Below are 15,734 nucleotides of genomic sequence, written 5' to 3' on the forward strand. Positions count from 1 at the left end.
GAGATCCCCCTTTTTATTTCTCTTTTTCTCTTTAGCTTCTGCATATGGGAGAAAACATTCAATCCTTGACTTTCTGAGACTGGTTTATTTCACTTAGCATTATGTTCTTCTGTTCCATTTATTTACCAGCAAATGTTATGCTTTTATTCTTCTTTATAGCTGAGTAAAACTCTCTGTGTGGGTATGATATACATCATATAATATACATCATACACACACACACACACACACACTCACACACACACATATATGCACACACAAATACATTTTCTTTTTCTTTATCTATTTATCTATTGGTGGGCACCCAGGTTGGTTCTATAACTTGGCTATTGTGGATTGTGCTACTGTACATATTGCTATGCATGTATCACTATAGTGTGCTGATTTAAGTTCTTTTGGATAAATACCAAGAAGTGGGATAGCTGGGTCATATGGTGGTTCTATTCCTAGTCTTTTGAGGAATCTCCATATTCCTTTCCAAAGTGGTTGTACTAATTTGCAGTCCCACCAACAATGTATATGTGTACATTTATCCCCACATCCTTGCCAGCAGTTATTTGTGTTCTTGATGATTAGAACTGACTAGAGTGAGAAGGTGGGATAAAATCTTAGTGTAGTTTTGATTTGCTTAACATGCAAAGCTATAGTTTTGTTAATTTTAAGATTCTATAGTTAGGCTGTTTGGATAAGTAGAGGCTACTAGAAGAGGACTAGAGGTTGACAGGAAGAACTCAACAAGGTAAAGACAGCTTTTCTACTGATAGCCACAGATTTTGAGTATAGGCCTGTTTTCTAATTTTAAATAAGATAGTGATATGCAGAGGAATGCTAAAGTGTACTAAGATCCTGTTTGTTAAAAAGGATAGAGAATACTAATTGACTTCAGGCTTTGTTAGAAGAACATGAATTTATGCCTGTATCCTTAAATAATTCAAGAGAACTCACACAAATTAATATAATTAAAATATATAACTTGTAAACCTGGTGAAAATTAAGGGAATAAAGAAAATTCCATCAATCCAGATATGCAAAAAAGATAAAAAATGCATAGAGTATGGCAAATACAAAACATAATGTAAGATGGAAAAAAAACCCTATTATATTATTCACATTAAAACCAAATAAGTTAAACTTGTCATATTGGTTTGAATAATTTCAGTTCTGTATGCTATTTACAAAAACTACACTTAAAATGACACAGAAAAGTTGATTGGAAGAGGATACACTAGGTAAATACCAACCAAAATAAAAATGATGAGGCAATATTAATGTTAGACAAAATATACTTTAAGGCAATTTAATAATAAATAGGCACTTTGTTTTGGTGTATAGAAGAAAATCTACCAAGAGACTATCAACCATGAACTTCAATATATGCTCCCAACAACATAGTCTTGAAATATACAAAGCAGAACAATATAATTATAATTAGAAATTGATCATTCATAATAACAATGTGAGTCTTTTAAAAACACCTTTGTCAGAAACTGGTTAAGCAAAATAGATTTAAAAAACAAACAAGAATATGAACAGTTTAAAATTTAAATGAGATGAAAAGAAGCATATAATGTTATGTGAGACATGTAATATAATATTATAATTTATAAAAACATAACATGTGCAACCCAGGAGGGTGGTGCATTTGGGAATACAAAATTAAATACAAGTGCTTTTGTTCTGCTCAGTATGCTTCCCTGTCTGTACCTTCCAGGACTGAGTTACTACACTTGAAATCATCATTTGGAGCTCACATTTTAAAAACTTTAAGATGTGTACATGACTTAGAAATAAGTATGTTGTAACTAATACATTCAGTATTGTACTTTAGACTTATTCTTGGAAAGGCTTTTTATTATAACCATGATACTAATACTATTCAAGTTATTATTTCTCATTAATTTTAAGTGGTATACATAAATTTCATATTTTAACATTTTTGAAATGGAAATGAGTCTGCCAGTTGATAGTGTCTTTTGGCTAGGTGGTAGCTATGACATGATAATTGTTCTTGCATGCATAAGTGATATGAAAATGTTCACACTCAAAACTTGTATGATGAACAGCTGGGGTGAAAATTCCCTGAGACAATGTGGAATCACCTTCAACTCCATGAAACCGGTAATTGTGGGGAAGAGAATGGAGGAGGTTGTAATTAGATTTAGTTACCAATATGATGAAATGAAGACAAAAGGTGACTTACCTATACATTTGCAAAACCAGCTTAAGAACATAGCAAAAATTACTTTCTTTTTCTTTTTTAAAGAAAAGCTGCTTCAATCATGTTCTTGGTGACTTAGGAGATATCCAAGAAATTGGATTTGAAAAATGGATTAGGAATATGAAGTCTAGAGATAACTTAACCAAGTTACTTGGCTTATGCTTTTTTAAAATGTATACATGTTTGATTAAAACCTATGCTGACAATAAAAAACTATTTTGAAAAGCATAAAAAATTAAGTGATAAGGAATTATGATAGGTTGATATTTTTTCCCTTCCTTTCTTAGTTGTACACAAAATAATAAGACTCAGCTTTGTTGAAATATTTTTGAAACTGATTACTTAAAATTACCTTTCCCAGCTATTGTGTAAATATTAATTTTGGGCACATCCGATTCCATTAATCTTGACTAGGATAGGGTTATAAATTCACAGTGATTTTTCCCATAGCACTTTAAGATATTTTTTCTATTGTTTTCTAAGATTTATTGTTGGTAATGAAGAAACTGATGTCAGTCTGGCTGTTACTACTTATTAAGTATTTTTTTGTCTTTGATAACTTTCAGATTTTTTCCCTATATTTAATATTCCAGTTTTTAAATATATTGTATGTAAGGAGATAATGCATATTTGTTTGGTAGTGGTGAAGGGTTGCTTGCTTGCACTTGGTGACCTTTTTGATCTGAGAACTTATTTTCAGTTCTAGCAAATTCACTTATAAACCCTTTGAATATTGTTTCTGCCATTCCATTTTTCCTTCTATATTCCTTCTTGATATATATTGGACCATCTCTTTCCCCTTCCTTCCTTCCTTCCTTCTTTCCCCTTCCTTCCTTCCTTCCTTCCTTCCTTCCTTCCTTCCTTCCTTCCTTCCTTCCTTCCTTCCTTCTTTCTTTCTTTCTTTCCCATACTTTTATCTGCCCTGTGATCTGACAGTTTCTTCTGTTTCCTCTTTACAGTTCACTGATTTTTTTTTTCTTTTCAATTGTGGCTAGCCTATTATTTAAGTCTATTTCTTGAGCCTCTTTCTTTCTTTCTCCCCCTCCCTCAGTACTGGGCATTGATTTCAGGGGTGCTGTGCTGCTGAGGTACATCCCCATCCCTTCTTATTTTTTGAGACAAGGTCTTACTAAGTTGCTTAGAGTTTAAGTTGCCAAGGCTGGCCTTGAACTTGTGATTCTCCTGCCTCAGGCTCCGAGTTGCTGGGATTACAAACATGCTAAGCCTCTTTATTTGTAATACTAAAATCCATTTCTTGGATTTTTCTTGACTCTTTTTAACATTTGCATATTTGTTTTATGGGTGCTGTTTTTTATCTTGAGTTCTTTAAACATATTAAACATTTTAATGTGCCATTCAGATCACTCTATTATCTCTAATTCCTTAGAAGAGAGTTCTCTCATTTTTAGTATCTAAAGATGGCTTAAATGTTTTGTCATTCTTGTCTATAAGTTTATCTTCTTGGGGCTTTTTTTTTTTTTTCACCAAGTGTGACCTAGGAAGTGGACACATTTCTATTGAGTGATATCATGGGTAACCTGCCTGGACTCTGGAGGTTTCATCAATTCCTAACCAGTTTTCATGTTAACATCTTAGCTTGAAGTTTTCATACCACAAAGGTAAATTGAATTCAGGCCATTTTTGCATATGTTCTTCATTGGCTTGGGGTTCCCACATGTCTCCCCAGTCTTTTCCACTCTCCTATAGATGTTTCCCAGATGTAAGCTTCACTAAGTTTCTGCTTATTGAAGAGCCAGCAGCTTTACCCTGTGGCTTTAAACATACTCGGTTCAGCATTTTATTTTCAGGTGTTAGGGCACATATCTCTTTCAGGTCTTCTTCTTTGACTCCAGCTGCTAGATAATTCTTTTTAGAAAAATCTTTGCTTTGCAATTAAAAATGTTTTTATTAAATGATTTCTTTTTAAAAATATTTATTTTTTAGTTGTAGTTGAATGCAATACCTTTATTTAATTAATTTATTTATTTTATGTGGTGCTGAGGATCAAACCCAGGGCCTCGGACATACTAAGCAAATGCTCTACTGCTGAGCCACAACCTCAGCCCCTTATTAAATGATTTCTAACTGGTATTTTTTAGAAATTTGGAATGACAGTATGTGATTCCAGTGTGGATTCCATTTGTCATATTCAATTGGAGGTTTCGTTGAGACCTCTTAAATTTTTTTTCTTCCACTCCTCTTACCCCCTTTTAGGGTTTGGAGTCATGAGCAGGTTTAATTATGGAGAAACTGGTACCCCTACAGGTAGGTTCACTTTTGACTCTGCAGAGACAACCATCACCACTACAACCACAGGGTTTACTTTCTCTACACCTGATATAGGTAGGTTTAATTTTGGGATTCCATCCCAACTGTACATCTTCATATTCCATCAGCCTGTTCTCATTCAATAATCCAGCTCCAGCAAAATAGACTACAGGATTCAGCTTTGGAACACCAGTTGCATCAACTCCTGTCCCACTAGGAACTGGATTTGCCTTAGGGTAAGAGTAAACAGTTTCTGATTCTTTTAGTGACTACAAAAGGACTGTGTCTCAAACACAAATTTTCCATTTAGAGCTTAGACAGGGTGATGAAATACTATGGCATTTCTTAAGCAATTATTTGAAATTATGCCACTTATTCCCAAGAAAGTCTTATAAATTGTAGTCATCTTGGAGTTGAGGCACAAAGGACATTGAATTATGATCTGTGGTCTCCTGTCATTTCATGTGAGCCATAGACAGGAAATACACATTGAATTTTGGATATATATCATCTGGAAATTAAGCTGCTTATTTAGAATTTCTCAAGAGAGATCTTCATCTATTGATTATGGTACTGATCTTGATTATACAGTTCCCCCTCTTGCATCTCAGAATTTTAAGGGAGGCACTCTTCTAATCTAATGCCTTCTAAGTAAATCTATTTGGATCCATGTCTTTCAGTAATACCTGATGACCATATGAAAGCTGAGGCCTTACCTCTGGAATTGTTCCCTATTCTGTTATAGCTATCTAATAACTTGTAATTGAGTGCTAAATAATCTTTTTTAAGAGGGATAACTTAAATATTGAAGCATTTTGCCGTGGGTCATGAAATACATTTAAAAATTCCTAGAAATTGTATTAAAGAGATGCTTGTTTGTGTGATTCTGTGTCTGAAACAAAAACGTATGTTGTTTAATGTAAAGTCTGCTAGACTGTCAGAAAGAGGAAGTATAGGGCTAGGAATATAGCTCAGTTGGTAGAGTGCTTGCCTCACATGCACAAAGCCCTGATATTAAAAAGCAACTGTGAAACAAATATTTGAGTCTTGGCTTTGCCATTTACTACTTCTATGATTATGAGCAGGTTATTTAACTCCTCAGTGCTTAAATTAATGTAGGTAAAATGCTTAGAACCTTTTCTGGTATGCAGTGGTCACTTAATATGTGTTAGCTCTTATTGTTGTTTTATGAAAATATACATTTCCCTGCAGTGTTGCATATGTTGGATATTACCCTTTTTTATGTGTGTTCTTGAAGTAGATGGTTTAACAGTGAAAATAGCATTGTCATAATCTGGTTTTGTTTTTTTCTGTTTCAGTACTAGGAACTGAATCCAGGTGTATTCTGCCACTGAGCTATGTCCCTAGCTCTTTTTTTTTTTTTATTATAGTCAAGGGTCTCACTAAAGTATTCAGAATGGCGTCAAACTTGTGATTCTCCTGCCTCAGCCTCTCGAATCTCTGGGACTATAGGCGAGTGCTACCATGCCCAGCTCATCATCTTCATTTAAATTTTTTGATTAGCAGTAAGGCAGAATTCAAGTTTTTAATTGATAAACCATATTTGTGTGTGAGTGTGTGTGTGTGTATGTGTGTGTGTGAGAGAGAGAGATTGCCTTTTTATGTCCTTTGCTCACATTTCTAATATGATGCTTATATTTTCTCCATTGATATTTAATTGCAATGCTTTATTTGTATAAGCATTATTTTAGAGTTTTATAAGTATCTAAAATATTATAACTTTTAAATTAAGAATTTATTTTGACATAATTGTAGATAGTCTTACAGGTAAAAAATAATACAGAGAGATCCCACATACCCTTTGGACTGTTTTTCTACTGGTATTGTTTAGCATAACTATAGTACAGTATCACTACCAGGATATTAATATTTATAGAGTCAAAATATAGAATCTCTGTCACTACAAGGATCCCTCCTTCATTTTATCCTTTTATAGCAGCATCTACTTTTTTCTGTTCCACCCACTTTTTAACCTGGCAACCATTAATTTGATCTCCATTACTAAAATTGTCATTTCAAAAGTGTTATATATAATTTTGATCCAGAGCAACACACACATAAACACAAAGTTATGTGCATGAACCATACATTATATAATCTTTTGGGAATGATTTTTTTCAATCAGTGTAATTTTATGGAGATCCCCAGATTATTATGTGTATCAATCCTTTGTTTCTTTTTATTGCTGCATACCTTTGTGTGAAGGTACTGCAAGTTGCTTAAGCATTTGCCAGTTGCCTTAGTCCATTTTGTGCTGCTGTAACAGAATATCTGGGACTGGGTAATTTTTTTGGAGTACTTGGGATCAAACCCACTTGCTATGTAAGTGCTCTACCACTCAGCTACACACTCAATCCTTTTTATTTTCATTTTTTAAAAATTTTGAAACATGCTCTTATGAAGTTGTCCAGACTGACCTCAAATTTGCAATCCTCCTGCCCAAGCCTCCAAAGTAGCTGAGATTATAGGTGAGTGCTACTGCACCTGGCCCACACTACATAACTTATAATGAATTCATTTCCAGTAGTTCTGAAGGCTGGGAAGTCCAGGGGCCTACATCTGACCAGGGCCTTCATGCTGTATCATTCAGTGGCGGAAGGTATCATGTGGGCAAGAGGCAGGGTGCAAATTCACCCTTTCATAATGAACCCACTCCCATAAACATGATGTTAATAAATTCATGATAGCACCTTCATGATCTAATCACATCTTTAAGATTCTACCACTTAACACTTTCACATTGGAGATAAATTTTCTAACACTCAATGTGATTCTCTTTCTTTAGTATTGAAATCCCTAGTTGGTTGCCTTCTCCTTTCTACCTTTCAGGGTCGTCTTATGATTGTTGTGTATATAATGTTAAAGGGTTTTAGTTGTATCTAGCAAGATAAAGGGAAAAAGATACATGTACTGCATCTTCATGGAAATGGAGTTAAGATTTTAATTTTTATTTATTTTTTAAAGAGAGAGAGAGAGAGAAAGAGAATTTTTAATGTTTATTTTTTAGTTTTCAGCGGACACAACATCTTTGTTTGTATGTGGTGCTGAGGATCGAACCTGGGCCGCACGCATGCCAGGCAAGCGTGCTACTGCTTGAGCCACATCCCCAGCCCAAGATTTTAATTTTTATATTGCCATTTTTTTATTCATCTGAGCCCTTGTCCTGGGCTTATTTACATGGGCCTTTCACCTTAATATTCTAAATTCTTTTTTATGACTTATATTTTTAAGAGTGTTATTTTGCTGAATTACTAGTGAGTTGAACTATTGTATTTTCTTAAATCGACATCATTTCCCTATTGATGACTCTATCCCTCATACACCAAATTATTATATATACTTGACTCTGTTTCTGGACTTCTTATTTTGTTCCATTTATCTGTCTTTTATTGTTCTAGTATCACTACTTTCATTATAGTAGCATGCCTTCTCCAAATTGTAGGGTAAGTCCACCTTTTCGAACCATTATGTTAAGAAAAATCTTGGCTATTTTCTTTGCTTAACAATTTATTATATTTGTGTATTCTTGTTGTGCTTATATCACTAAATAGAGGAAATCATGATATCAAACTTTTTCTCTAGTGGTTGTCTACTGGAGGCAATTTTGTGTACCCCCATTCTTTCTCCCCAGCAAATATTTGGCCATGTCTGGAGAGATTTTGGGTCATCAAGACTGGGGAGGTGTTACTTACATGTATTTGGTACAGCCCAGGTATCCTGTTGAACATCCTATAATATATAAGATAGTCCTCTGCATCAAAGTATTATCTGGCCCAAAAGGTCAGTAGTGCCATATTGAGAAGCCCTAGTCTAGTCCTAGAGGAAAATAAGATTTTATATTTTAAATCTTTTCTATTTTAGAGTAAGACTCATTTAACTTAACAGCAAATCATATTAAGTGGTATTCGCTTCCTTAGTTACCCCTGGATATGTGATTTAAGGTCAAGCCCTGAAATTATGCCAGTTCTGAGACAAATGATCAACATTTAAAATATGGGCATAAATCAAGTACAAATTTAATTAGAGATAGTGAAGGTTTCAGTAATACAGCCAGTTACAAAATAAATAATACAAAAATCAATAGCTTCTCTATATTTAAGCAATAGTAGTTGGGAAACATAATGGAGAAAGGTCCCATTAACAATTTCAATCAAGAGTATGAAATGCCTAGAAATAAACTTTTAGAAATATGCATGACTTAAATGAAGAATTCCATAAAATTTTACTAAGGAATATAAAATAAGATGTGAATAATGATGAGACCCACTGAATGCAGATTCAGTAATACAAAAATATCCTTTATCTGCAATTTAATCTGTACATTTAATGCAATTCTTGTAAAACCATAATGAGAATCTTTGGGGGGAATAAAAGGAGAGAAGGATTTGACAAGATTCTAAAGTTCAAACGGGGAAATAAATGCATGAGACTAGCTATCTCTTGTTTTTTAAGGAAAGAAATGATTGAGTCCTTTAGGAAAATATATGAAAATGTATGAATTTATTCTATTCCTGTAGATTTAAAATGTTATGTAATGTAAAAATAAATGAATTCCGGGGCTACAATAATTGAAACTGTGTATGGAACAGGGATAGAAAGAAAAATCAGTGAAATATTTTAAAGTACAGAAATAAACCTGTGTTTAGGAAGGTGACATTTGAAATTCATGGAGGGAGAGGCTGGAATATTGAATACAGGAATTGCAATAGTGGGCTAATTGGATTTTTTTTAATTTTTATTTTTAGTTGACAATGGACTTTATATGTGGTACTGAGAATCAAACCCAGTACCTCACACACTGTAAGCAAGTGTTCTACCACTGAGCCATACCTCATCCCCTAACTGGATTTTTGAGGAATATTTACTTAAAAGATTAATCAAAAGAAATCTTGCTTGAATTAAAGGTTAAAAAAAATGGAACCGGGGGCTGGGGTTATGGCTCAGCAGTAGAGCACTCGCCTTGCAGTGCAAGGCCCTGGGTTTGATCCTCAGCACTACATAAAAATAAATAAATAAAATAAAGTTATTGTGTATAACTACAAAAAAAAATTTAAAAAAATGGAACCATAAATATTTTGAAAGCATAGGTGAATGTAAAAATATGTAAATAATATTTCAGGTTATGGAGAGGAACTTTATTTATATATAATTTTTAAATAATATAGTCAAATAATTCGAAAATAAAACTCTAAATGTTATCAATAGATATACTGTCCCCCATCTTTACTGTACTGCACCTGTACCCTTTCTACATTCAGTTAATGACTGCAATTGTATATATACTTCCATAACTACTTCTTGGATTTATTAGCAAATAAATACATATCCTTAGGCCTCTACCTTTTTTTGAAATAAATTATATACTCTACACAATATTATTTTATTTATCTTAATTTTTAAACTTAAATTTTATATTACACTTATTTGAAAGTTTTGCAGTTTTTCACATCAGTTAGTACATAGAGAGATTCCTCAGTATTTTCCATAGTATCATGGCATTCTGTAATCTCGATGTATAGTAATTTTCATATCCAGTTCCTTGACAATGAGAATTTTAGTTGCTTGCTCTATATTGCTAATACAAATAGCAATGTAATGGTTATAATTTTCATGTCATTTTTCAGGTATACAAGCACATCATATATGCGTATAATTTTATTTTATTTTTTGATTGAACTTGGGGGCACTCGACCACTGAGCCACATCCCTAGCCCTATTTTGTATTTTATTTAGAGACAGGGTCTCATTGAATTGCTTAATACCTTGCTTTTGCTAAGGCTGGCTTTGAACTGGTGATCCTTCCGCCTCAGCCTCCTGAGCTGCTGGGATTACAAGTGTACACCACTGTGCTGAGCTTAAATGTATACAATTTTTATTATGGTAAATATACATAGCAAATTTGATCATTTAAAAAAAATATTTTTAGCTGTAGATGGACACAATATCTTTATTTTACTTATTTTTACGTGGTGCTGAGGATCAAACTGAGTGCCTCAAACATGCTAGGCAAGTGCTCTTCCACTGAGCCACAACCCCGGCCCTTATTTTAATAATTTTAAGTGTATAGTTCTGTGGAATAAAGTACATTATTTATGGATTAATTTCCAGAGGAAGTATTTATGGGTTTAAAGAAAAGGTGAGTTTGTAATTTTTAAAACTTTGGCTACTTGCTTTTGACAGGAGTTGTACCAATTTACACTCCCATTAGGAACCTGTGAGGCTTCTTGTTTCTTCAGGGTCCTTATCAGAATGTGTTACTAGCTTTCAACTTCTTTTCATCAGTTAAGTGAAAAGTGTTCTCAATGTAGTTATAATTCCTAGTATTCTTTTAAAATGATATTGAACACTTTTCACATGTTTAAGTGGGAATGTATTTTAAAACATGGTAGGAAGACAGACCATAAAAGAAAAAGTGATGAAAATTTGGCTACATATAAAGTAAAAATAAAATTAAAGATCAAAGACAAACTGGGGTAGGGGAGTTTTTATACCATAGGGCAAAATAAATAGCATTGTTGTATACTCTTAATAAAATCAGTAATAAGCAGATAGTATTTTCTAATACGAAAATGAGCAGATGACATGAATAGGCAGTTACAAATGAAGACATTAAAGTGGCTGTTAAGCCTGTAAGAAAAATTCAGCCTCAACAGTAGGTAATGATTTTTAAATATCAATATGTTTCCTGTAAAACTGGTTATTTATTTAAAACTGTACATGTGGTTCTCCTCCTAAGTGAAACATAGAGATACTCCATTGCGCACATTTTAAGTAGTTGGAAGTACATGGTTAAGTTCCCAGTTCCTTCCTATCATCTGCTCCCTACCCACTTCACTCCCAGCAGACCTAAATGTTTTTGGATAGCAGAATCTTAGATTATATGTTGCCATGAATTGCTCTACATCTGGATGCAGAGTAATAATGGATGCAAGTACAGTTACTTATTAAATACCTTTTCCTTTTAGAGGGGAGATAGAATATCAGTAATTACTTGTTAGATTCTAGAAAAAGTTGGTTCAATTCTGCAGAAACATTTATCGAACACTTACTACCATTTGCCATGTACTGTGATCTATACTGAGTATGAAAAGATAGTAATTTTGTTTTTAAGTAATTCATTAATCTTATTTATGTCTTTATGCACTTAATAAGCCCCCCCCCCTTTGGGAGCCAGGATTGAACTCAGGGGCACTCAACTACTGAGCCACATCCCCAGACCTATGATGTATTTTTTAGTTTTTTAGTCAGGATCTCACTGATTTGCTTGCTATTGCTGAGTCCTCCTGCCTCAGCCTCCCAATATGCTGGGATTACAGTTGTGTGCCACTCTGCCCAGCTCCAGCCCTTATTTGTTTTGTACTTTTCTTTTGAAATTTTAAAGCAAGAGGCAGAAAATCTATTTTCTGAAAATGTATTCTTGACTTCTCTTTGTTTATTTTGTGTTACTAGAGATAGAAGCCCATCTGAGCTGTATCCCCAGCGTTTTGATTCTGTTTTGAGTAATGTTTGTGTTAAATTGCCCAGGTTGACCTTGAACTTGTGATCCTCTATTCTCAGCCTCCTGAGTAGCTGGAATTACAAATGTGCACCACCATCCCTGGCCTGTTTATTATTTTTTAATCATAGTTTTGGTATGACACAACTTGCATTCCTCAGAGTTCACTCATTTAAAATAAGTAATTCATCAAATTTTAGTGTATTCTAAGTTTGCAACCATCAATATAGTCAATGTTAGAACATTTTCATAATCCCCCAAAGAAATTCCATACCTATTAATAGTTACTGCCCATTCCTCTCTCTCCTCATAGTCCCTGGCAACCACTAATCTGCTTTCTGACTCTATAGATTTCCCAATTGTGGATATTTCATATAAGTGGAATCTTAAATTATTTGGTCTTTTATGGCTAGTTTCTTTTAATAAGCATAACATTTTCAAGGCTTATCAATGAATCAGTACTTATTACCTCCCCCGCTTTTTCTTTTCTATTGGGGATTCAACCTGTTGGCGCTTAACCACTGAGCCACATCTCCCAGCCCTTTTTATTTATTTTGAGGCAGGGGCTCACTAAGTTGCTTAGGGCCTTGCTTTGAATTTGCAATCCTCCTGCTCCAGTCTCCCAAGTCTCTGGAGCATGTGCCACCATGCCCAGCTTTCTTTGCCTTTTTTTAAAAAAAATATTTTTAGTTGTAGATGGACACAATACCTTTTTTAAATTTATTTTTATGTGGTGCTGAGGATCGAACCCAGTGCCTCATACATGCTAGGCAAGTGCTCTACTACTGAGCTACAACCCCAGCCCCTTCTTTTCCTTTTGATGGCAAATAAGATTCCATTATATGGATATACCATATTGTAGTCATACACCATCAGTTGATAGAAATTTGGATTATTTCTATTGTCTTTTAAGTCTATTATGGATAATGTTGCTATGAATATTGTGTATACATTTTTATGTGAGTATATATTTCATTCTTGGGTATATATGTAAGTGGAACCCTTTGAGGAAATGTCCAACAGTTGTCCAGAGAAGTTATACCATTTTATATTCTAAGAGTAGTGTGAGGTTTCTAATTTCTTTACATGCTAACCAGCAGTTTGAGTATAACCATCCTAATGCATATGAAGCAATATCTCTATGTGGCTTTGATTTACAATTCTGTAATAACTAATGACATTGAGCATATTTTCATGTGCTCATTGACTATTTTTATCAGCAACTTTTCATCTTTCTGACCATTCTTTTGTAGTCACATTTCCCTCTGACCATAACCTGGAAAGGTTTCATGTCATTAGATTTTTGTCACCTGGATAATCCAAGACAATCTCAAGATATTTAACCTTAACCCCGTTTTTATAAGTCCTTTTTGTTAAATAAGGTCATATATTCACATGTCCTGAGAATTAGAATGTGGCCATCTTTAGGAACCACATCTGTCTACCATACTGTATTAACAATGCTAATACTTCTTTTGATCCCAAAACATGAGGTTTTCTCATTTACTAGGATATCTTTAATTTCTTTCAATGATGTTTTATATTTTTGTGTATAAGTCTTATAATTATTTGTTAACTTTATTTTAAGCATTATATTCTTTTTTAAGCAATCATAAAAGGAATTATATTCTTAATTTTGGATTATTCATTGTTATAATATAGAAATATAATTTTTTATGTTGATCTTATGTACTTGTTCTTGTTGAACTTGTTTATTTTTCTAATAGATTTTCTTGGAATTTTCTGTATTCATGACCACATTATCTATGAATATAGTTTTACTTTTTCCTTTTCAATCTGGATTCCTTATTTATTTTTCTGCCTAATGGTCTTGGTTAGAATTTCAAGTGTACTATTGAATTGAAGTGGTATAAGTTTTTTTGTTCCTGATGGTAGTAGAAGTATTCAGTCTCTTACCATTAAGTATGATACTTATTAATGCTCATTAATGTTCATTAATGCTCTTTATCATGCTGAAGAAGTTCCCTTCTCTTCCTAGTTTGTTGGGAGTTTTATCATGAAAGGTATTGGATTTTTGTCAAATGCTATTTCTATTTCTTTTGAAATAATGTGTTTTTAAATAACAGCGTAATTGAGATGTAATTCACATCTTAAAATTCACCCTTTGAAGGTGTACGATTCAGTGGTTTTTAATATAGGCACAGAGTGTACAGCCATCACCACTATGTGATTTGAGAACATTTTCATTACCCCAAAAAGAAACCCTGTACCTATTAGCTGTCACTCCCCATTACTCCCTCCTTCAGCCCCTGACAACCACTAATAACTTTCTGTCTATGGATTTGCCCACTCTGGATATTCCTTATAAATAGACTCATGTAATATGTGACCTTTTGTGTTTGGTTCTTCCATTTAGTATATTATTTCCAAAATTTATCCATGTTGTAGCATTTATCAGTACTTAATTCTTCCGAGTGCAGGCCAGATCTTTTCAAGCTTCTTTAGTCTCTGGTTATCTCTGATAAATTAAGCCTAAATTTATGCTTTTTTTTTTTGGTAGTAGGGATTGAACCCAAAGGTGCTTAACCACTGAACCAAATCCCCAGCTGGTTTTATGTTTTATATAGAGATAGTATCTCAATGAGTTGCTCAGGGACTTGCTAAGTTGCTGAGGCTGGGCTTGAACTCCTGATCCTCCTGCCTCAGCCTCCCAAGCTGCTGGTATTACAGGCATGTACCACCGTGCCTGGCTAATTTATGCTGTCTTGAAGCTACTTGTCTCTTAATTACTTACCACCAATGCTTCATTTTTTAAAAAATATTTTTTTAGTTGTTGATGGACCTTTCTTTCTTTTCTTTTCTTTCATTTGCTGAGAATTGAACCTGGTGCCTCACATGTGCTAGACAAACTCTCTACCACTGAGCTACAACTCCAGCCTGCAATTCATTTTTTTTTTAAAAAGAGAAACCTTCAGTTTGAACTTCTTCACATTGTTTTTCAAATAAATCATTTCTTTTGGGGCTAGCTTAGGAGCTCCCACTGGGCAAAATCTTTGAGCCAGTGCTTTGGATGTTAGGCAGTGGTAATAAATAGCTAGTGGTTTTCTTGCATACCTCTTCACATATGGGACTTAGCCCTACAAGTGAGCTTGGGTGAAGTACTAGTGTGAAGGGCCATTGGGGCCCCAGGATTCTAAGCCCTCTGTGCCTGGGGTAGAACCACTGCCCTATGAGTGGAGGCTGGTTAAAGGAAGTGCCCCCAGGAACTCTTGGCTTTGCTTACTGAGAATTGTACACCCTCAGTTCTTTGTTGGAGGTGATAAGAGTGCTAGCTGCTTATCTCTCTCATTGAGATACTATATCTCCTGATTGAGAGCTGGGGCAGAGAGAGTCTAGTATTCTTGGCCACTCTTACCAGAAGTATATATTAAGGTAAGCAAAAGGATGGGGGAATGAAAGGAGTGGATTGTGGCTCCTATGCCATGGACTCACTGTTACATTACTGAGTTTCAGCAGATTTTCTTGAATAAATGGTTTTTTGTTTGCTCTTTGCCCTCAGGACAATTTCCAGAAGTTTCCAATTAAAAAATATGTTTTGGGGCTGGGGTTGTGGCTCAGTGGTAGAGAACTTGTCTAGCATGTGTAGGGCACCGACTTTGATACCCAGCACCACATAAAAATAAACAAATAAAATGAAGGTATTGTGTCCATCTACAACCGAAGAAAATATGTTTTTCCTGTTAAGGATATTTCACTGGGGAACAAACAGTT

At 34.2% G+C, this 15,734-nt stretch overlaps 1 protein-coding gene across 3 annotated transcripts in view; it reads left to right on the plus strand.

Moving 5' to 3' along the window:
* Positions 1 to 15,734, plus strand: part of Nup62cl (nucleoporin 62 C-terminal like) — a 79,234-nt gene that overhangs the window by 4,090 nt on the left and 59,410 nt on the right. The gene's annotated exons all lie outside the window — the stretch shown is intronic.

Source organism: Urocitellus parryii, chromosome X (assembly GCF_045843805.1).
Source record: "Urocitellus parryii isolate mUroPar1 chromosome X, mUroPar1.hap1, whole genome shotgun sequence".
Classification (NCBI taxonomy): Eukaryota; Metazoa; Chordata; class Mammalia; order Rodentia; family Sciuridae; genus Urocitellus; species Urocitellus parryii.